The sequence below is a fragment of the Prionailurus viverrinus genome, chromosome B3 (genome assembly GCF_022837055.1).
Source record: "Prionailurus viverrinus isolate Anna chromosome B3, UM_Priviv_1.0, whole genome shotgun sequence".
Classification (NCBI taxonomy): Eukaryota; Metazoa; Chordata; class Mammalia; order Carnivora; family Felidae; genus Prionailurus; species Prionailurus viverrinus.
In genome coordinates this window covers 118,354,528-118,380,883 of record NC_062566.1, presented here as the reverse complement: position 1 = coordinate 118,380,883, position 26,356 = coordinate 118,354,528, and the positions used below count along the sequence as shown (strand labels likewise).

The window sequence follows — 26,356 nt, the reverse complement described above, 5'->3', positions numbered from 1 at the left end:
ACCCTAAGCCTCCTTCTGCTCAATTCTCTAGTCCCCTTTTCTATGGGGTCCACCTGCCATCTCACTATGACCTCAAACACAATCAGGAAGAGGCCCTGAGACAGAGTAAGAACACAAACTAAAACAGGGAGAAGTGGCAACGGGCAGAATATATATAAAACCACTAATTGAGTGCCAGAAATTTTACAAAATAGTTCTACTATTCACAGAAGGAAGAAAGAGCGCTAAGAGTCAGGAGGCCTAGGCCCCAGGTTCTAGCCCTCCCTCCGCCAAACCAAGTGGTTTGATAAGGTAGTTCTCCCCATGCCTCAGTTTCCTCATTTGTAAAATGAAGGGGTAGGCCTAAATTATTCTCTCTAAAGTCCTTCTCACTCTGATATTCCAAATTTCTATGACCCACGCAGTTTGTAGAAAGGGCCACCTAATACTCCTATCAAGTACTGAATCTAGAATAATTCCAAGGTATCAATCTAGCCACCATCTATCAAAAAAAAAACTCTTCCAACCACAGGCAGATGCTAGAAACTACTGTGTAAGCCACAAATCACTTGAGATCACAACAGAAATGCAAATACCTCAAGACAAAAGCAAATATCCCCTGAGAACAGGGGATATTTCCTTGTAACATTCAGTAGGAGTGGAGTTCTGCAGACCACACTTTGGGAACAATGTTCTAACCGCACAGGCAGCTGGAGTTCAGGTTTTAGAGTCAGGAGGACCTGAACTTACATCCGATTTCCTCCATACATGCATATGGCCTGGAACTAGTTGTTCTGTAGAAACTGAGGCAAATAAGCAATGTTATGAGGTTGCTGTGAGAACCAGAATAGGTGATAAATAGTGAACTTGGGTCTCATGCTTCCAAAAACCACGGTAAGGGAAAGAGTCAGTTGAGGGAGCCAGGTTAACCTATACACACACATACATATTTTTAAGAGCTAAATACTTGCTACAGATTGAATGTTTGTCCTCCCCTATTCATATGTTAAATTCTACCCCCAATGTGATGGTATTGAGAGGTAGGATCTTTGGGAGGAATTAGGTCATGAGAGCGGAGTCCTATGGATGGGATTAGTGCCCTTATAAAAGAGACCTCAGAGAGCTCCCTTGCCCCCCACTACCGCCACCATGTGAGGATGTGTCAAGCAGATATCCATCTATGAACCAAGAAGTGGGTCTCACCAGATATGGAATCTGCCAGCACCTTAGTCTTAGACTTCCTAGCCTCCAGAACTGTGCAAAATAAACTTTTGTTTATAAGCTGCTGAGTCCCTGGTATTTTTGTTATAGCAGCCCACACAGACTAAGACAATACTAATGCTATATGCTAATTTTTCACCACTTAACTGTTCTGTTGCCATGAACGTTTAGTGATTTCCAAAGCTTTACTTTTATAAATAATGAGCCAGTGAATATCTCTATATACTCATCTTTGACAGGTCCTAACTAGATGTTAGACAATGAGGACTTTTCTGTGGGGTGATGGGGGCAGCTAGATTTCAACTGCACAAGATACAAGTTAATCCCAAGTTCATCCAAAGAGCATTTACTGAGCTTCTGGATGGCAGGCACTAGCAACCCAGGCACACAGCATATCATCATACAGTGTCTCCCAGAATGGGTACAGGTGTATTTCTTTTATAGAACCAGTGTGGTTTTGTGGTATAAACTGAATTCTTATGAAATGGGAGAGAAGAGACAAGACCTGAGGTTTAAATATGTCTCGGCCTACCGTAGACCAGATGAGGGGAAACTCTTCCGAGAAGTGGGAGAAGAGAACAGAAGAGTCTGGAATACTCAGGACCCCAAACTGAATATGGAGCATCCTGTTTCCTCCCATCATCAGAACATGAGACCAGCCACCTGTGTGCAGTTTTGCCATAATTTATTCAACTCGTCAACTATTTACCGAGCATCAATTATAGCCACTAATAGCTCAGCTGTCATTCACTGAGGCAGAATAGTGTAGGGGTTAGGAGTGCAGACTCTGCCTTTTAAGAAAATGAGGTCAGTCTATATAAAATGACCTGTAGGATGATAAGTGACAGAAGTAAGGTGCACAACAGTGTGTAGCAAAGGTACACAAAGGTATGTATAAAGAAGAGGGGATATAAATGCTTGTTTATGCATAGCCTATCACTGGAAGGATTCACACACACAAAAAAAGAAAAAACGGTAAAAGTAGCACTACTTCTGGCCATGAGAGAGTACTAGAGACTCCATCCAACCAAATTTACCCTACTTCTTTAAATAGCTCTTACAAAAAAACAGACAAAATTAAGCAATGGTTTTAAATATTGAGCAGCAGACAGTGTGGGAAGGGTCACTGATGTCTGAGAGGAGGAAGAAGAAGAAGAAGGCGAGTCCTAAACTGCCCCAGCTTACTGCTGGCGGGTCATTTCTGGCCACCAACCAGGGAGGAGGACCCGAAGCATACAGCCTGATGTTCTTCCTGAATTCAAGAGACTGAGATGGCATTCAGGGTGGCAAAGCAGCCAGATTGCCAGGGAAGAGTGTCAGAGAAGAGAGACTCCAGCAATTTGCAGAGGGGTCCCTTCTAATTGTGGCCTGACTATGGTCATCACACACGTGAGAAGCCACCAGAATCTGGGAAGACCCACTGCAAAGCAGTAAGCCCAACAATGTCCCCACTTCACATGGGGGTGGAGATGGTTTCTGTTCCCAACCACACAAAGTGGAAAGACCGCATAATCCATGGAGCATGAGGCAAAACCCTCAGAAGTGGGGACACGTTAGCCCTAGACAAGAGGCTATTGTGACCAGCATAATAAAGCATAAAAGCAGGGCCTCTGGGTGGATGATTGGGGTCAGGAAGGGGGAGATTGGGCCTCAGGGTCAAGGCTTGAAGTGAACCTGCCTGTTCACTGTATAACTTTTTACATTCTTTCAAATTTTTACTGTATGTAAGCACTCCTTTTTAAAAACTTTTTTTAAACGTTTATTTATTTTGAGACAGGGAGAGACAGCATGAATGGGGGAGGGTCAGAGAGAGAGGGAGACACAGAATCCGAAACAGGCTCTAGGCTCTGAGCTGTCAGCACAGAGCCCAACGCGGGGCTCAAACTCACAGACCTCGAGATCATGACCTGAGCCGAAGTCGGACGCTTAACCGACTGAGCCACCCAGGCGCCCCTAAAAACTTTTTAAAGGGGTAAGTCTCTGGAGTCAGACTGTCAGGGTGAGAACTTGACTCCATTTCCTATGAGCTATATAAATCCCAGCAAGTTGCTCAACCACTATGTGTCCTCGTAGTGGGATGGATTTCTTTGAATCATTATGAATATTAACTGACATGTTTATAAAAACACAAGCAGCACCTGGCACTTCTGTACAGATGTTGGTTTTGCTTCCCCATGACCCATATTTCTGGCCAAAGCATCCCATTTTTCTTTTGGGAAACACATATGCCCCACTCACCCATGTGACCATGATGCCATTCCCCAGCTCCAAGAACAGACGTATTACTATGGCATTAGAAGGTAAAGCCTTTGGGAGGTGACTAGATCATGAGGAGAAGCCCTCAAAAATGGGAGTAGTGACCTTATAAAAGGGACCCTAGAGAGCTCCCTTCCCTAATCTGCCATACGTGGTAATGGTGGAAAGGTGCCTTCTATGAACCTGGAAGCAGGTCCCACCAGACACTGACTCTGTTGGTACCTTGATCTTGGACTTCTAACCCTCCAGAACTAGAACTGTAAGAGATGCATTTCAGTTATTTCCAACCTATGACCACATCTCATGCCCCTGGAACAGCAAGTAATTGGTCTAATGAGAGTGGTATGGAGGCTTTTGCTGAAATATTGAGACAGAGATGCTGGTTTTTCACTGGGTTGCTAAGTGAGTTGGCTGAAGCTGCCACTGGTCATTTTCAGGGAACCAGCTTGAGAGGCGAAAGAAGCAAAGCCTAGAGATGGAGACAGATGTGGTCCTGATGATGTCACTTGAGTACTGGGATCCAGCCATACCTAAAGCCAGTTTCTGTTACCAGAACCAGAAGAGGACTGGCAAATTCAGTAGGGGTTATCATTATTCAATTCATTCAACAAGCACTGAGCCCACATGAAGTGCCAGAAACTGTGCCTGGAGCTAGGCATTCAAATATGAGGCCCTGATCCCCGGAAGTGTATACTCTAGTGGAGGAGACACTTATGCAAAGCAACAGCTTCTGGGACAGAAATATTCCCAGGGTGCTCTAGGTGAGACATCCAGAGAGCATCCTGGGGAGGAACAGGCTGGACATCCAGAAAGCCTTTGTGAGGAGGTGATGCCTAAATTGGGGCTCAGTGAATGCTGAAGAAGTGGCCATGAGAAAAGAGAAAGTAAAAGCATTCCAGACAAAGAGGTGAGAGAAAACAGATATGCTTGGGGGAGCGGGACAAACAGGAGGGACAGCAGAGAGAGATGTGGTTGAAAAAGTAAGCAAGGGGTTGGGGGGCACGCCTGGGTGGCTCTGTCCATTGAGCGCCAACTTAGGCTCAGGTCACGATCTCGCAATTTGCGAGTTCCAGCCCCATGTCGGGCTCTGTGCTGACAGCTCAGAGCCTGGAGCCTGCTTCGGATTCTGTGTCTCCCTCTCTCTCTGCTCCTTCCCCACTCGTGCTCTCTCAAAAATAAACTTTGTATGCTAATTGTTACAGGGTGCCATTTGAAGACTTACATCAAGAGAGGAATATGATCAGATTTTTGTACAGAGAATAGATGAAAACACAAGACAGGTAGGCGAGACTAACCAGGCAGATGTGGGAGAAATCCATGCTTGGAATTATGAGGGGCTTAATGAAGAAATTAGTAGGGATGGGAAGGAGTGAAAGAATGAATTTGAGAAGTTTTGAGAGAAAGAACTGACTGGACCTAATGCCAATAACGTATTTCAGTTTCAAACATTAAAATGGGAATAATAGTGAACATTCTTATAGTCCTTACTCCCCACCAAGTCCTGTCCTGAGTGCTTTACACAAATTAACCTATTCAATCCAGCCCCATGAAGTAGATATTATTGTGATTTTTCATTTCAATGTTAAGGAACTGAGTCACTGGAAGGTTAAGTCACTTGCCTGAGGTTATACTCTAGCAGGTGGTATAATTACAACTGGAATGGTGGCAACCTAAGCCTCGCCCTATGCTATTGACCCCACACTCTGCTGCCTTGTACAAGCATACATTTAAAAGGTAGATGATAAAGTAAGGGGAGTTGGCCAAGGAGAACAAAAATGTCTAGGGAAGCAGAGGCCAGCATCACAGAAATAAGGAAGGTGAACTCTTGTTTCTTACCTCAGTGGTAATTAAATACCCAATTATGTAATTGGAGGAAGACAGCCTGGGCTTAGCTGGGAAGACAGTGCGAGGTACTTCTGTGCATAGTATCTCCTTTATTTGTCACGGTTCCGTAAAACAGGTGTGTTCATAGCCCCAGCTTCCAGACAAGGAAGTTGAGAGATCAGGGGACGCCCCAAGGTCACACACTGGTAAGTGACCCAGCCAGTTCGCAGGCGTGGAGAAGACTTGCACTCTATGCTTGGCTCACCGAAGTGTTGTCTGGGTCACTGGAGTGTTGTCTCGGTCACTGGACTGTTGTCCAGGGCTGTAGCAGGGGGGGAGGAGGTACACAAGAATGGCCACATCCCTGCTCTCAATGGGTCTATAATCCTGTTGCTCCAATGAGGCTATAACAAATGAAAACAAAGATCATGAAAAGGCAGGATGAAGATGTGTGCCTGGGAAGTGGTACAGACTCTGGGCCCCTAGAGCAGGTGCGGAGGCATCATGGGGCTGGTGGACATGGGTTGGGTATTGAAGGATGGGTTGAGTATAAAAACAAAAGGATATTTCTAGGAGCTGGGCCCTCACCTGGGTGCTCTGTCAGTGGCAGACACCTGCTGTTTCTACCTGTGCAGCATCACTATTATGTCCTTCTATCTTCTTTTAAGGAACCACTCCTCCCCATTGGGAACCATGTAGTTTGGACAGGGCTGGCCTGACTTCTCCCTCAGATTCCATCTGGGATCACTTGAGGCCAGCCTGGCCAACCACTCAGTTTCATTTCCCCCAACCCAATGACTGGCTCTGGACCCAATCCAACCCAATGAGACTCAATCTCAGGTGTGTGCTGGAACATTAGGAAGGAAAAATTCCCCAGGATGGCTGGCTCTAGGAATGTTATTAGCCTGGAGATCCTAGGGGTCATGCTGTAGAGGGGCCTGAGAGTGAAACCCACACTGAGGAAAAGGGACAGGAGGGAGAGAGATCTGATGTTTCAGTTCCTGGATGCAGCCATACCTTCAAACATCCCCAGAATTTTTAGTTATTCCAACTAACAAATTTCCTTTTTTGTTTATGCCGATTTGAGTTGGGGTTTCTGTTACTGACAAGAGAAAGGGGTCTGACTGACACAGAGCCCCAAAGATGGTTGCTGTTAAGCCCCAGGAATCCTAAGCCAGGGTCTATCTGCCTTCCTCAAAGTAAAGGAGATCAGGAGTACAGTGAGGTGAGGTCCATAAAAGAGACAAGGGCTATGGGCTTCTGTGAAGGATGAGATAAGTATTGACTTTGGAGAAGCAGCTTTAGTTTCAATCATACCTCAAAAGGTGGATAACTTTTTTACCAACTGGCATTTGAGAAAAGTACAGCACCACAAGAAAGGGACTGCCTCACATGTGAAGGCACGGAAATAGAAGAACGTGGGCATGTTCAGGGTGCAGCCCACGGTCAAACCTGGCTAGAGGATGGAGTGATGAGGGGCAGTGGTGAAAGGTAAGGCTGCAAAGGTGCCCTGAAAGGCCTCAAAAGGTGTATACTTGGGATGCTTGGGGACACAGAAATGACAGTTTCATGGGATTGGAGACGTGTTCCCTTCCAAAGCCTCTAGAATGGTTGGATCCCAGCTAAGCAGAGCAGGCTCTCAGGATGTCCTAAAGCAGATAAAGAGCTAAGGGTCCAGTTAAGAGATGAGAGAGGGGCTTTGTTCTCTAGCTCCACTGTGCTGGGCAAGAGACCATATCATGTCCTCTGAGCCTGGATCCTCTCCTCCCTGCTTCTGTGAGGCCAGGACAGGGGGTGAGATGGAACCTGGCACAGCACCCCGCCCCCCTGCTCCAGGTGGAGCTTGGGGGGGGGGGGGGGGGGCCAAGACGATGTCTAAGCCCCAGGGAGCAGGGAGCCGTCTGAGTTTCCTGGGGCCCCCAGTTCCCCTCAGCCTCCCCTGCAGTGCCTCACAGCAACCACTGACTAGGGGATGTGTCCCTGCTGCTTGAGTTAATTACAGTAATTATACCTGCTCCCTCTTCGGCTCTGGTTCCCTTTGTTCCCAGTTTCCTGCCCGCTCATTTGCAAATCTAATCGCTCTGTGTATTTTTTTTTTCTTTAAAGAGAGAACAGGATGGAGAGACAAAGATAGGGAGCAGAGAATGTGGGAGAGAAAAAGTGGGGGTGGGAGTGGGCTGGGAAGGGGGAGGGGAGGGGACAGATGGAGGGACAGCGGTGGAAAAGCGGACAGGAGCAGCAGAGAATACAAAGGACCATGAGAGCCAACCCAGGGCACCTCTTAACTGCAGGGTCACCCTGAGTCACCAGCTGAGGCCCCAAAGGTGGAAATGTGGGACCACCATTGGCATAGAGTCCCAATCTCTCCCCATACTAGGCTGGTCCAGCACAAATTACAGGCTGTAAGGGCTTCAAATTCAAACAATACCAGTAGATACCCCCGTTCTTTAAATAGTGCTTTCCCCAGGTACTTGTGGGACTTTGGCTCATCCAGATCACCTGCTAGACACTTACTTAATTCAGTGTCAGATGGCTGACAGGTGGCCATGGGGACTCAAACAGGGAGCAGGAAGGAAACAAACTACTCTGAGGAAAATCTGAGAGATGGTTGAGGGGTCTTTCCTCTCTCACCCAACCCCATCCTAGAGACCCTCAGGAAACATCCTGGTCCAAAGATTTTCCAAATGTTCTCTGAGGAGCACTGAGTTTCCATGGAGAATCCTCAAGGAGTGGGAAGGAATAAGTGGGCATAGGTATCCCCCAAAACCCCTTTCAATGACCTTTATCCAGCTCATATATTGGGTTCCCCTAAACTTTTATTTGGAAATAATACAAATTTATTTGTTTTATCTTTTTTTACAGTAGTCTCCATGCCCAACATGGGGCTCAAACTCACAACCCTGAGATCGAGTCACATGCTGTACCAACTGAGCCAGTCAGTCGCCCTGGAAGTAATACAAATTTTAAAAGGAGAAAAATCCTTCCCTCCTGTAAGGAATTAGAAAACAATGAATCTAATCCGAACTTCTCATCTGTCAGATAGGGGAAACTGAGGCTCAGATGGATTAAGTAGCCTATCCTATATCACACAATAATCAGATCACCTCTTGACTCCCACTTGGAGATTTCCACCACCCCATGCTGCTTGTCGGGATGCCAGGGGGATGCAGAGATTTTGCCAACGCTCCTGGCTCTTCTTGGGCCCATCTGGAAGAAGGCTGATGGCATCATCCTGCCAGAAGTCCTCCGTGAATCTGAGAATCCTCACTCTTCAGTCCTCTGGATGAACCCATCAGATAAAGTATTTCCCAAAACATAGCTGCACCTATATTTACAATCCCTCATGCCCTTTGCAGAACCTTCCCACCATCACCACCCCATCAAGAGGTAGAATCTATTTCTTCTCCTCTTGATCTCGGGAGTCCCTTTCTGATTGCCACAAAGAACAAAATATGGCAGAAATGATGCTGCATGACTTCCCAAGTTAAGTTTGAACTATGGCAATAAAATTTCTACCTGGCTTTATCTTTTGTGAAGCTCACCATTGGAACCCAGTCACTGGGCTGTGAGAAAGCCCAAGTTACAAGGAGAGACCACGTGTAGATGTTCTGGCAACCGCCCCAGTGAAGGTCACAGCCAACATCCATTGTCAGACATAAGAGCAAGGAAACCTTCAGATAATTCCAGCCCCCAGGTGCTGAGTCAGCCTGAGTCTCCCAGATGAAGCCCTGACTTTGGGGAACAGAAGTGAACCATCCCCACAGTCCCTTTTCCGAATTCCTGACCAGCAGAGTCCTTGAGCATAACAGTTATTTCATGCCACTAAGTTTTGGGGTAGTTTGAGACGTGGTAATGGATAGCCAGAATGGGTGATACCCAGAAGCTAGAGCAGATATTCCCCATATGAAGTTAAATTCAGTAAGCGAGCAGCCAACAGCCAGGGATCCCAAGAATAGACTTTATGCCGTGAATCCAAATCTCCAGCTAATATTTGGATTCTCCCCCCCCCCCAGTTCTTCTAATTAATTCACAAGAGAAGTTCAGAGTTCAGGTCATTTTGGAGGCAGGAGGGGGAATGGGAGTGGGTGTTAACTCCCCACACTGGATTCAGCCAATGTTTACTAAGTACCTACCATGAGTCAGACACAGAACAGAGTCCCCGCCCTCAAGGAACACAGTATAATTGGGGAGGCAGACACATCCACACTCAAAAGTAATTATAATGCAATAAGTTAAGTTGCTATTAAAAATAAAAGTACTTTGATAGTACTTTGAAAACAGTCAAGAGTATTAGCCTCAAATTTTTGGTATCCTAGGATGGTTCCAGTCCACCCAGAAGTATAAATGTTACTCACCTGTGGTTCTCAGCTCTTGGACTCCAAATCCTCTCTTTATCCAGTCTTTGGAATGAAAGGCCTGTGGTGCACCCTTGCTTGGAAAAAGTCAAGGGCTTAATAAATGTCTTTTCACATTTTACATAACCCTGTAGAATAGAATGTTACTTGTTCCCCAGAATCCATTCTCCCATTCTCCAGAATAACAAGACCCTTGATTTTTTGCTGCTTTTCCTGGCCACCTGGAATAAGGGTTATGTTTCTCAGCCTCCCGCTCACTGAAGCTGCATGTGGCCATGTGACTTATGGGATATATAGTAGGTGATGTATGAAACTTCTGAGTTGAATCTCAAGAAGAGAGAATGTGCCCTGCTTGACAGCATTTCCACCTCCTTCCTAGCTAGAATGAGGATGTGGTTCTAAGCCACTTTATATGATAAGATGAGACAAACACCTTAGACAAAGCAGAGCTTGGATCCCTTTCACCTTGGAACCCCCTTCTCGCTGTTACAGACTAGGTCACATGCACAAAAAAATAAACCCTAGGCTTGTCTAAGGTACTACTATTTAAGGAGTCCTTCATGCTAAATCAAATCCTACCCAAAGAGTCCATTAACTCAAACTATTAGCTCTTTATTTATTCCCATGTGCACACACACACACACACACACACACACACACACACGCACTGTGTCGAGCCTTCAGCAGATGCTCAAGAACTAGTTGAGGAATTTGTTTTTGGAGGAGATCAACTGCACACTGCTGGCATCACTGCTCCCTGCTGCCTGGGGTACCAGCTCACAAGTGTGTAAGATCAAGCTTTCCCACGGGGGTACTGAAGCTCCTGAGGATACCTTGTGGTATGTCGAGTGATATGCAAAACAACACTTTCCTAGAGACCATTTTGCTCAGAGTTGGTGAAAATTATTTTGAATTGTTTATCTCTTAAGACACTTTGTCATATATACAAGACAGAAGCAGCGAAATTCCACTTTCCTGTGTCAGCCAATCTTGTACTTTTCATGAACACAGAGAAAGCAGGAAATGTTTATGTGCACCAAGCAATTGAAAAAGTTGTTTTTTTGTGTGTGTTATCAGGGAAACCTCAGTGGTACCCAAGCAAACTGAACTATTACTTTAGGGAGAGGAGATTAAGCCAGACTTTCCCTAAGCATGTTCTGTTGATAGATATCACATGAGGAAAAGAATGGAAAGGTTTCATGGTCAAATGAGTTTGGGAAAAGCTGGATTTAACAACAACAACAAAAAAAGACAAATAACTTTCTTTGCTGTGGGATTTCTCATGGTTTTCAATATGGTGACGTGTATTATGAGTCTCCAGCAGGGAGATACAGCGTACGGAGTTGCCCACAGTACACCTTCGCATGGACAGTTTTATGGTGAGTGTTTCCAAGGAACTCACTTGCTGAGTTATATAAATGTGAGTGTTCTCATTGTTGGTCGTGTCTGCCGGAGTGGAGGAGTGGGAAAATGTTTTTAACCTATTAAATTCTGGATGGAGCAATATGCCAACCCCTCTGATATCAACCCCTCTGATATCTTGCCTTTCTGCTGTCCCACTTGCCCACCCCATATGTGATGATTAGTTTGATGTGTCAACATGGCTAGGCTGCAGTACCCAGTTATCCAAACAAACACTAATCTAGGTGTTGTGTTGAAGGTGTTGTGTAGATGTACTTAACATCTATCATGAGATGACTTCAGGTAAAGACTATCCTCGGTAATGTGAGTGAGCTTCATCTAATCATCTGAAAGGCTTTGAGAGCATAACTGAAGTTTCCCAGAGGATGAAGAAAAAACTCTCTAAAGTTTCTGCACCAAAAGAAGAGAAATGTTAGCTAAGATCAATATTATGAAATGCAAACTCAAATCTTAAACATTGCTTGATGCCCTTTCTGAAGTCAGTCTCAGAACTGTCTGAGAAGATAAAGCTCATGTAATGAGAGAAAATGTGGTACAACTTTGCTTTCTATAGATTTGTCCCAGTCTGTTTTCAAAGAAGCAGCCAAGCTAAAATGGGTGAGTTTATTCAACTTATTCTTGCAGGCAGATATTAATGTACTCAAAAGTGTACTTGAACAGTTGGTCAGGAAACTAGAGATGACTGAGATCTCTTTGTTTTATTTTAATAGTCATATAGCAATTTTTTCTCATTATAAAAATAAGTCAGATTTCTGGGCAGAATCATCTAGGTAGAGCAAGTACACAGAATCTCTCTACTCAATGAAATAAAGCAAAAAAAAAAGTGAAACAAACCAATAAAAAGTCACAAGCAGCAATCAAAAAAAAGAATGGAGTAGAACTTTGTACCATAGAAACCCAAAATGGTAGCCAAGAAAAGACAAAAGAATATTCTGGCTCCTTACATTATTCTGAACAAGGTAAAATGTAGGAAAGTAATTGAGTCCAAGGATTCCTGAGAATTCTCACAATATCCTACAGCTGGGGAGGTATGTCCTCAGAGAGTAAGGAGGCAGATCTAGGTAAAGCTACTAGAAAAGTTCCAGTGAGTAGAAGCCCCTCCATCACACCAGGGGCCTCAGCAGAAGCAACAAGGGCCACTGGGGCTGGCCATCTTTCCAGGGAGACAGATAAGAGGAAAGAGAAAGAGTATAAACCCAATCTAATCTAAGTTGGAGTATGGGAGGAAGTAACCCAACAAACAGAACTAGGTCCCCATGAGAGTTTTATTCTATAGAATAACTTGAAAATATAAAATCAGTAAACAGAACATGATAGAACAATAAAATGAAATTACAAGAAATGTCACAGAACTAAAGAAACAAATTGCAAACTAAAATAAATGTATTACAAATTGAATAAATTAGGAGCAGCTGAATGAAATGGCATCGACCCAGATGAAAAATAGAACTGACAGGATTGGGGAAAGCCTGATGTAATCACAGTGCATGAGGAGAAAATAAAACAGAGATTGAAGTAATTAGGGAATGATAGGTACAGAGGACAAAGACTGTCAAACTTAAGGATAATTGGTGCCCCTGAAGTTAAAAAAAAAATAGAAATCAAGAAATGTTTTGAAGTATAATATAGGAAAGTTTCACTGAAATGAAGCAAGAATCAGCAAACAAGATGGTACATCATATATACCAAAAACAATTATTCCAGAGTAATACATACCAAAATAGAGCTTAGTTAAGTTGCTGAAGAAAAAGAATAATCAAAATAAACAAGTTATAATGGACTTCAAGAAAACACATCCTAGTTAAAGCACTAGACCTCAGAGAAAAAGAAAGAATAAATGGAATAAGCAAAAGAGAAAACAATCAGACTGGCTCCAGACTTCTCACAGAAACATTCAACTCATGTAAGGTCTATGAAGGTCTATGAAGTCTATGAAGGTCTAAGGGAAAGCAAGTCTAACATACTTACAAATTATAGAAGACTGTGTTCAAATGAAGGGCACAATCAGATGTTCTCAAACATGGTAGAATGCAGGCAATAGAGAATCTCAGCAACTTCTTTTAAAAACCAAGAAGACCAGGACAGGGAGTATGTTAGAAGCCCTCAAGAAGATCTCCTACATGGGGCTTTTAGATCTCCCAGGAGGCCATGTGGAAGTCTTCCCTTCTCTCAGGGAAAAATGAGACCAATAGACCGTGAACCTTATTTTCAGACAATGAGTATCAAGTGCATCTGTGTGGAAGCAAAATGAGGGTAACTACAAAGTCCTTCTTTGATGCCTCTTTGGATTCTCATTCACCTGGTCACTTTCATACCACTTTCTAATATTAAACAAGGCAAACTGAAGTTGTTATTGGATTTCACTATCGGCCCACAATTTCTGCACCAAAGAAAGTAACTAAAATCATGGAGTACCCTTCATTTTGTGGGAACGACTGCACTGGAAACCCCGCTGTCTGCTCCCAACTGCTCTATAACCAAGCCCAGCTCTAGAGTCCAGGACCTTTCAGACAACAGGTGTTCTCACTTCCAGAAGCAAAGCTGGAGGCAGGAAGGCTGGTAGTGTCTAGACCCTGTCTGGGTGCTGCATTTGAACAGGAACAAAGGGCACGTGAAGTCCTTTTCCCCATCTATCTCAAAGTGCTGAAATCACCACCTCGCTGCAAGATAAAGGAATGATGGCACCTCTGACCTGATCAGGATGCATCACAAGCTGGGACACCCCCAACACCCTGAGTACAGGGACAGCTCCCCAGAATGAGATGCATATGCCAGTTAAAGTCTCCACTGAGGCTGCCTTCTGCTGCTCCTGCCAGATGAGAGGGTAAGGGACCAACATCTACCTGGAGAGACAGGATAACACAAAGGTTAGATGAGGACTTTAGCATCAGATGGCCTGGGTTTTAATCTCCTCTGCCACTTCCTGTGTGACTTTGGGCAATTTCCTTTTGTCTGTCTGTTGCTTTAGTTTCAACATCTGTAAAAATGAGGTTAACAGTAGTCCCTACTTCATAAGACAGTTATAAAGATTAAATGTTAATCCATGTAGCACACTTTGAAAAGCACCTGGCACATAGTAAACTCAACAAGATGTTAGCTATGAGTGTTGAGTGTGGAAGAGAGTAACCTAGAAGTGCCTACACACACACACACACACACACACACACACACACAATGCCACCCTGGGCAATGAGGCTTCTCTGCCCAGGAGCTGGAACCAGGAAAACTTCCTGCTATAAAATCCTCTGGGAAAATAGGATTAGGGTACAGGGGACTAGAGTTTTCTCCCAGAGCTTCTGATAGCGCTTATGCCCACCCTTAGGATTCAACATAAGCCAGGACCACAACCTCTCTCTTAAGGCCTGGCTTGACATCAGGTAATAGCCACTGTAACTAGAGTGTCAATGCTTTCCCTTTGGTCCTCATCACTGTGATACAGATGAAGTAAAATTATTCCCATTTTCAGGTGAGAAGACTGAGGTTCAGAGCAGTCAGGTGATTTTTCCCAACTTCACAGAGCTTGAGGTAGATGAGCTGGGATGCAGATCTATCCTTCTGCCTCCAAATCAGTGCCCCCACCCTCGCATATGTCCCACGTTGTCTCTTTCTGTATCTCTGTCTTTCTCTGTGTATCTGTCTTTCTGTTTTTCTCTCTGATGTCTGTTCGGCTGTCTCTTTCCTCCTGTTCTTCTCTGATTTTCATTTCTCCCATTCCTTTCTTCCCAGTTTAGACCTTAGATCCCCCACAGTCTATCTAAAACAAAAGAGGTTTAGGACAAATAGCAGCTCAGGTCACAAGCCTGCCTGGGGATGGAGTTCTGTTTGCAGAAATACAGGACAACTTTGTTACTTCAGAACAAGAGCAGAAGGGAGATTCAGAGAGAGAGAGAGAAGCAAGCACTGTAAGAAGCAGCTCCTCATCTGTCATCTTTCTCAGTTCCCTTCACCTTCATTACAAGGCTGCGTTCTGATCATTTTCCCAGACCCCACTGCTCATTCTCAGGGAAGAGAATCTCTAGAAGGAAGGGACAGAGAAATGGCTCTGGTGGCTGAAGAAGTAAGGCCCCATGCAGTTTCCTTCATCAAGTGCATTATGTGGCTGTTTAGAAGAGGCAAACCTGGGCCCTGTGTCTCAGAGCCTCTGAAATGGCAGTCCAAGCTACAGAAGCTCATTTTTTCCCTCCCCACAGTATGGACCCACCACTATCAACTGGGCAGCGAAAGGGCGCCACCTCCTGGCTAGACACGAGTTCAGGACAATGCAGGCAGTTCATGACCCACATCCCCCCTTCTAAAGTGCAAGCAGCACAATCTTCAGTGCCTTACACACCAGTCACCCTTCTAGGTTTTGGGAATTAGCCGACTCCATTGAGCCATGGAAAAATGACCATGCCTTCACTCACCAATTGGAGTCAGCAAGATCACTACCATTGTCAGTACAGCTGTGCAATGGTCTAAATATTGTGTTCAATGGGGTGCCTGGGTGGCGCAGTCAGTTAAGCGTCCGACTTCAGCCAGGTCACGATCTCGCGGTCCGTGAGTTCGAGCCCCGCATCAGGCTCTGGGCCGATGGCTCAGAGCCTGGAGCCTGTTTCTGATTCTGTGTCTCCCTCTCTCTCTGCCCCTCCCCCGTTCATGCTCTGTCTCTCTCTGTCCCAAAAATAAATAAACGTTGAAAAATAAAATAAAATAAAAAAATAAATATTGTGTTCAATTTGCCACTTTTTTTTAATAATCAGGAAAGGGAAGGGGAAAGTGTTGATACTAGTAAGAAAGTGAAAAGTCTCATAAACTTAGGACAATGGAGGCAAAGGTGAACCATTAGCTTTGACTGGCCACTCAGGGCTCTCCAGCCAGCCAAGTCTGCATTCAACCGTGAAGGAAAAGTGAAATTAAAGGCAAGTGAAGCGCTAGAAATAGAGACACAAAGGTTATGTCTAAAAGGCAAGATGTAATTACAGATTATATAATTTGATCAGAATGCCATTGATAACATGTAAGTCCACTGTCCAGCTTTCAGACATTCTGCTTCTATATGTTTTCAAAAGCATATTATAACAAAAGCAAAGATGGCAGCATCCTCCTGACCTACAGGACAGACCTGTGGTGAACTCTGTCTCCGCCATGGGACACTCCAACATGGTCAGAGAAGAACAAGAGGCAGCAGGGTGGGAGGAGACAACTTAGGGATGAAAGGCCTGAATTCAAATCCTGACTCTCCTATTTGAAAGTTCTATGGCTTTAGGAAAGTCAGAATAAATCTCTCTGATCCTGGTTTTTCATCTGTAAAGTGGGATGATAACAATACCCGCCAAACTTACTTCCCAGAATTGGTGTGAGTTTCAGGCGAGATAATGTAAAGGAAATAGTGAAGGAAACAAATGCTGATTGAATGTGCATGTGCTGGCAGTGGGCTAAGCACTTTACATAAGTTGTCTCTTTTAGTACCATGAGGAATAGGTTATTACTGTGGTCTATAAATGAGGACATTAGTAGAGGTTAATTTTCCAGAGATCCTACATATGGGATGCAACTTTAGGGGCACCTGACTTTTCAATGTAATATTTTATAAGCTATGAAGTGTTATATGAATGTAAGGGCAGGGTTTTTTTTTTAATGTTTATTTTTGAGAGAGAGTGAGTGGGGGAGGGGAAGAGAGAGAGGAAGACAGAGAATCCCAAGCAAGCTCTGCACTGTCAGCTCAGAGCCTGATGTGAGGCTTGAACTCAGGAACCACAATCATGACCTGAGCTGAACTCAAGAGTTGGACTCTTAACCTACTGAGGCACTCAGGCACCCCCAGGGCAGTTTTTATATAGGAAATTTGTGGGCAATGACTTGTCAGAAGTTAGTGCTCTTTAGTATATGAAATTTCTAGACCCATCTTCCTATTTCCCTTGCTCTTTGCCCCAGACTTCAGATTCTCTCTCCATCCAACTCCCAAAATCTGGCATCTGGGAAATTCCAGTATAAGTCATCTATATGTCTCTCGAATGAGATGGAGGGGGAATGCTTGCCTTTCTATCTTCCCTCTGGTAACCAAGTGAGCCGCTTTCCTGCCTGAGGGAATGTCTGACATCAGGGAGATGGTGAGAAAGCCTGTGGTTCTGGGGACAGACAATTACTCATAGGTCCTATAGCCACATAACTCAAAGCTCCACTTAGGATGGACCTTACTATTGATATTATGAACCACCATGACCACTCTTCCCTCAATACCCCCTCTCTCCCCATCAGAGATAGAATCCCAGGTTGGACAGACTGGTAGTCAGTCCCTGTGTAGAGTTCTGTAAGTTCTATTACATTCCTGCCTATCTCTCTAGAGGCCCTGATTTCCATACCAGGGTTACAACTTCCCTTCTCCATCTCTACCTGCTAGTCCAAGGTATCTCAAACCAAGCCCATCTAAACAACTTAACTGTCCTCAGTACTCCCTATCTCAACATCTTGTGCCAGGCAATAGTATAATCTTCCACACAGAGGACAAAACTAAGTCCACAGTGTCTGCACATAGTAGGAACTCAATAATCATTTGTAGAGTTCATGCATTGAACACACATTTATTGAATGTCATTGGTATGTCAGGTAGTCTTATTGAAGCTGGGGATGCTGTGGTCAACAAGGTAGATGAAAGAGACAGAAAAAGTATGAGTATGGAATGTAATTTTATGTAGTAATGAGTACTAACAGGAAATCTAAACAGAACAATGAGGTAGCAAGTCATGGGTTATGAAGTGGAGGGAGGGGTCTGTTTTAGATAGAATGGCCAGAATAGGCCTCTGAGGAGTCGACATTTGAACCCAGGTCAGGGTGAAGCAAAAGCATGAGACAGGCAGATGTCTGGAAGGAAAATATTCCAGGCAGAGGAAACAGCAAATACATAGGCCTTGAGGCAGTACCAAACTTGGGAATTTGAATCCAAGCAAGAAGGCCAAGGTCACCAGAACAAAATAAGCTAGGAGAAAGGTAGTAAAAGACAAGGTTGAAAAGATAGATCAATTTGGGTTCTGTGGAGCCTGAAGGCCATGGAAAGGGTTGAGATGGGAAACATGTGAAAGCTTTCCAATCAGGGGGTGAAAGACGTGACATTTATATTATAAAATACAGGGTATACAAGGGATACAGGAGTACTGATGCATAGGGGCACTTGTACCCCAATGTTTATAGCAGCACTCTCAACAATAGCCAAATTGTGGAAAGAGCCTAAATGTCCATCAACTGATGAATGGATAAAGAAATTGTGGTTTATATACACAATGGAGTACTATGTGGCAATGAGAAAGAATGAAATATGGCCCTTCGTAGCAACGTGGATGGAACTGGAGAGTGTGATGCTAAGTGAAATAAGCCATACAGAGAAAGACAGATACCATATGCTTTCACTCTTATGTGGATCCTGAGAAACTTAACAGAAACCCATGGGGGAGGGAAAGGGCAAAAAAACAAAAACAAAAAAAAACAAAGAGGTGAGAGTGTGAGAGAGCCAAAGCATAAGAGACTCTTAAAAACTGAGAACAAACTGAGGGTTGATGGGGGGTGGGAGGGAGGGTAGGGTAGGTGATGGGTATTGAAGAGGGCATCTTTTGGGATGAGCACTGGGTGTTGTATGGAAACCAATGTGACAATAAATTTCATATATTTAAATAAATAAATAAATAAATAAATAAATAAATAAATAAATAAAATACAGGGTATATTCTTGTAAAAACATATAACTTACACATGTATTTATATATTATGGATATGCATACATGTATAATACATATATTCAATTGTACATCTCAAATGCTAAACAATTTTTAAAATTTTAATCTGTTTGATTGCATTCAAAATATACAAAATGGGATAACTAGCCATGAATCACATTCTGTTGTCAATCTTCATATGACAGGGAAAATAATTTAGATGTAAGATAGGAGCTAAAGAGTTATAGTGTAACCTGAATATAAAATAGATTCTGGGGAATAATAGTCTAAAAATAGATACTACCTTATAGTAAACCAAAAAAAAAAAAAATGGCTAATAATTTCATTTCATTGTCCCTGAGTTTCTTTTTTGCTATATTATTGATTTGATCAAAAGATTGTGAAATGCATTTTGAATGCCTGAGGAAAGGTTTTTTTTCATGCCAGATTTTTAAATTGGGGTATTAAATATACATAACAAAAATTATATCATTTTAACCATTTTTAAATGTGCCATTTAGTGGCATTGAGTTTATTTATACTGATTTTTAACTAATTTTTTAAAGTTTATTTTTATTTATTTTGAGAGAAAGATAGACAGCAAGTGGGGGAGGGGCAGGAAGAGAAGGAGACAGAATCCCAAACAGGCTCCACACTGTCAGCACAGAGCCCAATGCAGGACTTGAACTCACAAACCTGTGAGATCATGACCTGAGCTGAAATCAAGAGTCAGATGCTTAACTCACTAAGCCACTGGGCACCCCTATTTATATTGTACAATCATCAATACCATTCATCTCCAGAATTTTGTTCATTCTCTACAACTGAAACTGTGTACCCATTAAACGATAACTCCCCATTGTCCTCTCCCCCAGACCCTAGAAACCAACATTCTACTTTCTACCTTTATGAATTTTACTACTCTGGGTACCACACACGTAAGTAGGATCATACAGTATTTGATCTTTTGTGATTATCTTCTTTCATTTAGCATAATGTCTTCAAGGTTCATTCATGTTGTAGTATGTGTCAGAATTTTCTTCCTTTTTAAGGATTAATAATTCTACCTTGTATGTATGTACTACATTTTGTTTATCCATTCACCTGTTGATAAATACTGGGTTGCTTATACCTGTTGTCTATTTTGAAAGTGTTGCTGTGAACATGGCTGTACAAATACCTGTTCAAGTCCCTGCTTTCAGTTATTTTGGGTATGTATCCAGAAATGGGATTGCTAGATGATGATAATTCTATTTCTAATTTTTTGAGAAACCACCTCTTTTTCATAGCCACTGCACCATTTTACGTTGCCACCCACAAAGCACAAGTGTTCTAATTTCTCTATATCCTTGCCAACACTTACTATTTTCTGGTTTTTTGATAATAGCCATCCTAATGGATGTGAGGTGGTATTGATTTGCATTGTGGTTTTGATTTGCATTTCCCTAGTGATTAGTGATGTTGAACATCTTTTCGTGTGTTCATTGGCTATCTGTATATCTTCTTTGGATAAGTATTTATGCAAATCCTTTGCCCATTTTTTAATCAGACTGTTTAGTTTTTGTTGCTGAATTTAAGGAGCTCTTTATATATTCTAGATATTAATCCCATATCTGATATATGATTTGTTAGTATTTTCTCCCATTCTTTAGTTGCCTTTTCACTTGCTTGATAGTGCCCTTTGAAGTGCCCTTTGAAGCGCATTGAAGAAATTTCAATGTTCTTCAATTTATCTGTTTGTTCTTTTATTTTCTGTTCTTTTGATATCATATCTGAGGAATTTTCTTTTTCAAATTATTCTGGCTGGCATTTTGAGACTTGACTATAAGGATGAAAACAGAGACAAGGTATGATACAGAAGGAAGTTTATGTGGGCATGAACTAAAGTGGTTGGTAGTAGAAACAGAGAAGAATGGATGCGTTTAGATATAGTCTGAAAATAACAGAAACAACCTGATAATTTGGATGAGAGATACAATGAAAATTAAGGAATAAAAAATGATTCCTACTTTATGACCTGAGCTACTAGATGAATGATGGAGCTGTCATAAGATGGGAACATTTAGGGAAAGAGCTGCTAACCAAAGACTTTGGTCATGTTTTGCTGGAACTGTCTATTATATATCCAAAAGAGGCACCTGAGAGATATACAAAGCTAAAGTTAAGAGAAAAGATCCATGTGGTAGATACGAATTTGGAATCCCCTGGTTATCTATTGCCACAATGCTGCATAACAAAAAGAAACAACCACAAAACTCTAATTGTTTGTGCAGCTGGAGTGACTGGCTAAGAGGCTCTTCTGATCCTGGCTCAAATCAGTCATGTATCTGGGAGTCCACTGGCCGTTATTTTATCCAGGCCAGCCTTAGCTCTCTGCTTCACAGATATCCCATGCCCTGACAGCCTAGTTCAAGAATATTCTCATAGTAATGCTAGAGGTGCAAGAGTGGAAGACCAAGCCCAATTGTCCAAGCATTTTTCAAGCCACCGCTTGCATCAAACTTTGCTAACATTCCATTGGTCAAAGCAAGTCACATCATCAAGCCCAGGGTCAGTGGAGAGCACTGCCAAGTTATGTGGCAAAAGTTGTAGATCCAGATAGGGTTGAAGAACTTGGGCCATTGTGTCATCTACCACATTACCATTGTGAAGAGAGTGTGCTGAATGCCTTAGGACTAGAGGGAAAGTAAAGATGAGCAAAGAAGAATGAGCAGTTTGTCTTTGCCAAGAACTGAAGAGGAATTCTAACAGGCACCATCCTCAAGCCTTAAATCTTTTTGTCTACCTCTCCTACCTGGTCTCCTGCAAGAGTAAAAACAGTGAGATCTGAGGATGAGCTGAAAGATGATTAAATTATGGCCCAGAACAATGTCACTGAGAATGGTTCAAATTCACATATGTTTTGAAGGTAAAGCTGACAAAACTTGATGGGAGTATAAGGGACAGGTAAGAAACAAGGAGACTCTTAGGGATTTTGTCTGAACAACTAGTAGTGCCATTAATAGGATGGGGAAGACTGGGGGAGAAGCTGGTTGGCGGGGACAAGATAAGAGTAGTTTTGGACATGGAAGGATAAGATCCCAGTGAAGATATTCAGCAGGCATTCGGATATAAATGTGTGAAGTTCAGGATGAAATGCTAAGGCCAAAGATACAACTTTCTGAAGTTACCAGAATATAAGGGGATTGAAAACCAAGGGAATGAATGAAATCACCTAAGGTATGATGTATCTAGAGAAAAAAAGACAAATAGGCTAAATGATTAACTGCATTCTCCCTCTTTACCCCTGCCTCCAGTAGACACCCTCTTCCTGCTTAATATCTCCCAAATGTGGACCCTCCTGTCCACCTCTACAACCCTTACCTTAGCAAGAAATTTTCATTTTTCACCTAGACCACTGCAATTGTTTTCAACTGATCTCACTGTCTCCGGGATCACTTCATTAGTCTCGTTCTCCATATAGTCAGCAGGTGGGTCTTTGTAAAGCAAACCTGTTTTTGCCTAGCCTGCCCAAAACCTTAATACAAACTCTATAATGAATGGATTAGCCTGACATTACCTGAACCCAGTAACTAAAGTTAACTTCACTCTCCCCGGAACAACTAGTAATTCAATAGGAAGCATCAACTACGAAGCCTTTCTGCCAAAAGAAAGAGCCTGTATTTGAACAGCTGCTAGCTCTATCAGTTCCTAGGAAATGTGGCAGTTGGAAGAGCTTGTTCAAGAGCACCGCAAGGGTACAATCAGCCAAATCCAAACTCTGGAAGTTCTGTAGGAAAAACAACCCAGTTTCCTAACAAATTTTTTACTAAAATTAAAAACTTTTTAAAAATTTGTTGTAAGTCAGAGGGTGAATGCATAGAGAACTAATACAGATTGAGAGACAAGAGACAAATCATCCATACACTATATGTGGACTGTGTTTGGGTTGTGATTTAAACACTGCCGTAAAAAAGACATTTCTCAGACAATCAGGGAAAATTGAGCATGGACTGGATTTTACTTGATACTAAGGAATTTTTGTTTATTTTTTCAGGTGTGAAAATGATATTGTAGTTGTATTTTTTAAAAGAAATAATCCAGTATATATATATATAATATATATATAATATATATTATATATATAATATATATATTATATATTATATATATAATATATATTATATATATTATATATATTATATATATATTAGGAATATATATATTCCTATTGAATTACTATATATATATCTATCTGTGGTTATATTTTTAATTTTTTTAATGCTTATTTATTTTTGAGAGAGACAGTGTGAGAGTGGGGGTGGGACAGAGATACACATAGAATCTGAGGCAGGTTCCAGGCTCTGACCTGCCAGCACAGAGTCCGATGTGGGGCTCGAACTCACATGCCATGAGATCATGACCTGAACTGAAGTCGGACGCTTAACCGACTAAGCAATCCAGGCGCCCCTCTGTGGTTATATTTTTAAAAAAAGAAATTATCCTGAAGTATCTATGGGTACTGAATTTGCTTCAAGATGCTCCAACAATTAAAAAAGAAAATTGAAGGAATCAAAGAAACAAAAGTGGAAGTTAGTTGGTGGTCACTAAAGCTGCGCTATGGGTATGTAAGACTTCATTATACTAATCCATCTTTATGTGTGTTTAAGATTTTTCCATTGTAAAAAGGGGGAAAGAGGAAAAAAGAAAAAACCTTCACACAAGTAGCAAGTCAACATTAAGTTGGCCCTATGCATCTTCATTTCATTCTCCAATCTCTCACCCTCCTGACATGTTATGTTCCAGATACACAACAACCCATGTCTATCTAATAAAATACATTCACAATTTATTAATGTATTTTATCTAGATGTTAACTAATATCAATTTCCATTTTCTCAAAGTCACTAATAGTCAAAATTCCCAAGACCAACACCAGTGTACTGTGATAATGGTCTACAACAGACAGACTTTATTTTGAGTTGCTAACACATAAGTTTTATTGGAACGCTATACACCCTATTTCCTGGACACCTATCCAATTCCCCTTCATACCTCCAAACCTTTCTTTGTATCGTTTCTTGTTTCTGGGTGCCCTGCCTCACTTCTCCACCAGGAAAACTCCTCCAGTGTTCATGATGAATGCCAGCTCCATCACAAACCCTTCCCCTCCATAGTTCCTACCTCCCATTCTAAGTAGTCAGGTGCTCCCCACTCTACCCCCCTGATTCCTTGCATAGATGTCATTGTTGCTCTACATAATTGTCTGTAATGTCCCATGCTAAATGGAGAACTTCTTGGTGTGGTTTTTCTACAGGTATATCACCCAACTCTAGCACATGGCAAGTGCTCAGATAAATTCTTTTTTTTTTTTTTATTTAAATTCTAGTTAGCTAACATACAGTGCAATATTGGTTTCAGGAGTAGAATTCAGTGATTTATCACTTATATGCAATGCCCAGTGCTCATGCCAACAAGTGCCCTCCTTAATACCCACTCCCCATCTAGCCCATCCCCCACCCACCTCCCTCCATCAACCCTCAGTTGTTCTCTATTGTCAAGTCTCTTTAAATTTTTTTAATGTTTTTATTTATTTTTGAGAGAGAGAGAGAGAGACAGAGACAGAGAGAGTGAGGGAGAAGCAGAGAAAGACACAGAGACACATAATCCGCAGCAGGCTCTAGGCTCCAAGCTAACAGCACAGAGCCGGATGCGGGGCTCGAAGTCTCAGACTGTGAGATCACAACCTGAGCCTAAGTCCGACGCTCAACTGACTGAGCCACCCAGGCGCCCCTCTATTGTTAAGTCTCTTGTGGTTTGTTTCCCTCTCTTCTCTTCCCCCCTTCCCGTATGTTCATCTGTCTTGTTTCTTAAATTCCACATATGAGTGAAATCTTATGGTATTTTTCTTTCTCTGATTGACCTATTTCACTTAGCATAATACCCTCTAATTCCATCCACATTGTTGCAAATGTCAAGGTTTTATTCTTTTTGATGGCTGAGTAATATTTCACTGTATATATAGACCACATCATATTACCTAATCATCAGTCAATAAATTTTTGAAGAAAAATGAGGAAGAGAGGGAGAGAGTGAAGAAAAATGGTAAAAGCAGAGCCTCCCTTCCTCCCTTTTCATTTCAGAGATTCCTGAGATAATATATGTGTCCTCAGAGGGCCCAGAAGTATTTTATCCCTCACTGCTTACATCAAGTATATCCAAGAGCCCACTGCCCACTCAGTTCACACCCACCAGGGAAAATAGTCTCTAAGCAGGTGTGAACTTTCATCACAGAGGTCCCATTTCTCTGCCTCCTCCAATCCCTAATTTAACAGTAATGACATACACAGAAGTCAACCTTCAAGTTTCCAAAAACTTTGCTATAGTGTCTTGCAGGACCCAAGGCACTGATAGAAGCAGGAAACCTGATTATGGCCACTTTCTCCAGCTGATTACTGCCTCTGGTACTCTGACAGCCCTTAGCAAAAGTTACCTCTCCATCATCATGAAGACAGCAACAGTCAACACACACACACACACACACACACACACACACACACACACACACACACACGATTAGGGTAGGAAAACATCCAGGGAGAAAACCAAGAGATCAGGTTTATTTTAACATGTGTCCAATTAACATATGAGATCATGACATAATTCAACTGAGAAAATGCGCATCAAACTGTGCAGTGCTCTTCCAATGCTACAAAGATATGGAAGATGAATTCTCTGTCCCCAAAAGGCTCACAGTTTGGGAAAAGAAAGGCAAGTATGATATAATGTAAAAAGTGCTACATCTGGCCTGTGAGCTAGAGTGCCATATATTGAAGAGAAAAGGGAGTGATTAACTGTGTGATTAACTGTGCAGTATCACACCTGTGGAAAAATGCATTTCTGTACAGTAATAAGGACATAAAGGAAATTTAGAGTAATAAAGTGAACACTGTTCTATTTTCCTTGTTTTCTTCCTTTTCTTGAGGGTAGAATTCAACAAGTCTTTCTTTAGAGAAACATAAAGGACTTAGATCAAGGAATGAAGGGAAGCTATGTGAGGTAGTTTGGAGGTCCTGTGTAGCCTCTGCCCACTTTGGAAAAACAGATTATGGCACGAGCTTTTATGTTTTTGATATTTTTAAAATTTATTTATTTTATTTTGAGAGAAAGCATATGAGTGACCAGAGGAGGAGAAGAAAGAGAGGAAGAAAGAGAATCCAAGCAGGCTCCACACTGTCAGCACAGAGCCCCACGTGGGGCTCCATCCCATGAGCCTCGAGTTCATGACCTGAGCCAAAATCAAGAGTCAGAGCCTTAACCAACTGAGCCACCAGATCATAGCATGAGCTTTTATGAGAAAACAGCCTTGAGTAAGTCATAGTTAGGAGTGGAGGCTCTGGAGATGGACAGGTTGGGTGCTCTCTGTGTGTACCAACTTGGCTATTTATCAGCTATGAGACCTTGGCCAAGTTATTTAACCTGTAAGCCCCAGTTTCCTCATTGTAGGATGGAGGTAATAATGTTTGTTGAAATAATTATATTGAACAATACTTCAATGTTTCTTAAATGGGAATCTACAAACATGTCTTCTGAGTCTTAATAATTTTCTTAAACTACGTTTTTAATGGAATAGTT

General features: G+C 42.3%; 1 long non-coding RNA gene across 8 annotated transcripts in view; it reads right to left on the bottom strand.

Moving 5' to 3' along the window:
• Positions 1-26,356, bottom strand: part of LOC125167178 (uncharacterized) — a 67,242-nt gene that overhangs the window by 3,890 nt on the left and 36,996 nt on the right. For 2 of the 8 annotated variants that reach the window (XR_007152689.1, XR_007152682.1), the window contains 4 exons: positions 13,901-14,034; positions 9,636-9,708; positions 8,385-8,559; positions 5,293-5,684 (listed from right to left, as the gene is read on the bottom strand). This is a non-coding gene — a long non-coding RNA (uncharacterized LOC125167178). Of the gene's footprint in view, positions 1-575; positions 774-5,292; positions 5,685-8,384; positions 8,560-9,635; positions 9,713-13,900; positions 14,035-26,356 lie in introns of all 8 variants that reach the window. The other 6 variants (XR_007152684.1, XR_007152683.1, XR_007152686.1 and 3 more) reach the window with 6 other exon arrangements.